A 3,141-nucleotide genomic window follows, 5' to 3' on the forward strand; every position below is an offset into this window, starting at 1 on the left:
GTCCTCCAGAAGGCAATTTTCTGGGACATCTCATGTCCCCTAGGCAGCAACCATATCTCTGGGGCACATTTTTTCTGAGTTTCTTCTCCTCCGCTTTATTTTCGTAAGTTACTTCTCCTATTTCACTCGTGGCATTGCGCCATTACGTGGAGGAAACGGTACCAAACTCCTGACTATGGAGTTGGGGATGTAGCCATCAGGCAGTTTGGTCGGTGGACGCGGAGGAGGAGGAGGAGGAGGAGGTGTTACTTTCACCGTTTTCTTCATCTTTTTGCAGCAGGACCCCTGATGCGATCCCTGCCCGTTCGTCTGACCCCTCTTTTTGTTTTTTTCTCTCTCCATTGTAATCGTGAGTCACGAGAGATAAGCCCTTGAGGAGCAGCACCTTCCTGAGCTGTAGTTCGTAAAAAAATCGTCTGCGAGCGAAATGCTAGCTAGCCAAGTCCGTTAAAGTCTGAGAATGTGAGCAATGCACTGATCTATAAAATGACTGGATAGCTCATGACGTCATAATCAGTGGAGCACTGTCATGACGTCACAATACAAAATGTTCCATGCGTTGCATAGCCTACAATCTTTAAAAGCAAACAAAGCGTTTAAAACATGACGCTGCTCTTCTGCTGAACACAATGACCATTATTCCAGTCATTTTAAGCCAAAATGGGGGTCAACCTTGAACAAATTGCAACAGAAGCAAACTCAACTGATTTTGTATCCTCAATATGTCATGAGTAAGGGAAAAAAAGCCCCGAAGAATCCCATTAGGGGAAAGTTTAGAAAAAGACCCAAATATAGCCTATTCATACGCCTATTCATTATTTTTCTCACGTGAATAGAGTAAAAGTTTTAACCTTTAGATATCACCATGAAAATTACTGAGTTGATTACTTACATCAAGACAAACAAAAAATGTATTACAAGTTTTTTTTAAATTGTTTGTTAACATGGACAAACGATGCATAATCTAATTACGTGCTAATTTGCATAAATACCACAACAGATCTAAACATTGGGTATAGCCAGGCGAAAATGTCTTGAATCTTGTTGACAAATAACAGTAACATACTTAATGTTAAGGTCTGAATGGAACCCATTTAGGCTACCCATAACATTAATAGAGGCAGGAAGAAGTACTTTAGAAACCAGCCTTTATTAATTATTATTGCAGAGATGGGGTTTGGGGCTGGGTCTGTGGGACTGTTTATTTTTATAAATAGCTAATAGATCTATTAAATTCTATTTTTATAAATAGCATAATTTAATTATTGCAAAACGATTGCATTCCCGCTCTGCCAGAAAGCTGCTGTCATTTGCTGCTGACGGAAAGCATGAAATTACCGTAATAAGCCGTATATTGCAGAAAAGCGCATGTTGTCTACTGTCAGGGGCAATTTGAATGGTTTTGAATGGTTGAAGAGTTACGGTAAAATGAATACAGCTAGCTGGTATGTGTCAGCGACAACACAGCCGATTTAAAATGATTTGGTGTTAGTATAACGAGTAACGACCATAGATCTTTTGCAAAAATGAATTAGGCTATGTTGTTTTCAAGCACCAATTTTTATATTACAAAAGATTATATTCTTATATTCTGTCAAATTGAAATTGAACTGGCCGGTTTCATGTTTAGGGACTTCAGGGCCTAAAAGTCTTCCAAGCTTTCTGTATATACTGTCAAAAATATGAGATGAGTTCTGTCCCAAATTACACACTTTAGCCTACTTAACCGTGTGTATATTTTATACGTTTATTTTGTCATTTAATATTGGAGTCTGAAAGCTCTGATTGTGTGAACATGCACTACTCGCACTAATTATACTACAAAACGTGATAGAATAGTGTACGCGAATTGGGACACACCGGTGTATCTAATGTGAAAGGCAGAGTCCAGATAGTCTTGATGCTCAGCCTTAGCCAGAGAAAGGAGTATCAGAGATAAAAGAAACATCAAGACAAAAAAAGTTTAGACTGAGCAGTTGTTTTGCTTAGCCTACTAAGGGTGCGTCTCAGTCAGCTTCCTAGTTCAGTAGTCATGGCACTGATCAGAGAGTCAGCCATTTTAAGGGCTGTCTCTCACAAAATCCTATCAGTGCACTGAAATGTTTGCTCCCTAAAAAGTCCCACAATGCACTGTGAAAACCAAGGAGCATCAATGCTCACTATGGCTGCATCTGAAATTGCATACTTCCCTACTATGCTACTCTAAGTAATGTCTGAAACTTCTTGCGTAGTTTGCCTTTTCATGATGACGCTTGCTGTATTCCTCATTTGTAAGTCGCTTTGGATAAAGGCGTCTGCTAAATTACTAAATGTAATGTTGGAGACGAAAAACAGTGTGTGACAAAAGAAGTAGGCTATGTCCAAATACACATTACTCATAAAAGAGTAGGCGAAAGAAAAGTACCTGAATGACCTAGGCTTCTTTTTCCAGCGAGATTCTGAAGTGTGCATACTATGAACACTTTACTATCCCATGAGGCCACAGGAGAGGATTTATGAATGGCATTGAAGCGACACAACTGATGCTGTTAGGTCACATGATAATGACAACATGGCAAATGTAGTACATCCAGATTACATTCATACTACACACATTCATATAGAACATACTTTTTTAGCGGTTCTGGAGTAATCACTTGTTAAAAACAAGTACCTACTCAAGAGAGTATGTGATTTCGGACGCAGCCCATGTTCCCTTAACGGACGTTCTGAAGTGCAAAACATAAATCACGTGAGCCAACTCACTACACATGATGACATGCAATAGATGTTTTTTTAAAATACAAACCATTATTTAATTATACATCACTAGATAGGTAATGAGCATAAGCTAACATTTAATAATTTAGTCAATAAATGAAATTGATAATCCTATAATCCCCCATCATCATTCGAAGAGAGACAATGGACTGTAAAGATTTTAATATTCTTTATTACGCATTGCCAGTGAGTGATAATATCAGAGACAAACATGAGTCAAAACTAAGTTAAAGTTAGTTATCATCAGCCCCTTTTGATCTAAATGGTTCACTTTATTATTATTATTCTACAGCATGGAGAAAGAATCTGTGGGACAAATGCAAGAGACAAGTGTTTGGGACATGTGTATGACTCCAGTCCTAAGTCTGATTGGTGTCTTGG

Source organism: Squalius cephalus, assembly GCF_949319135.1.
Source record: "Squalius cephalus genome assembly, chromosome: 17".
In the NCBI taxonomy this organism is placed as follows: domain Eukaryota; kingdom Metazoa; phylum Chordata; class Actinopteri; order Cypriniformes; family Leuciscidae; genus Squalius; species Squalius cephalus.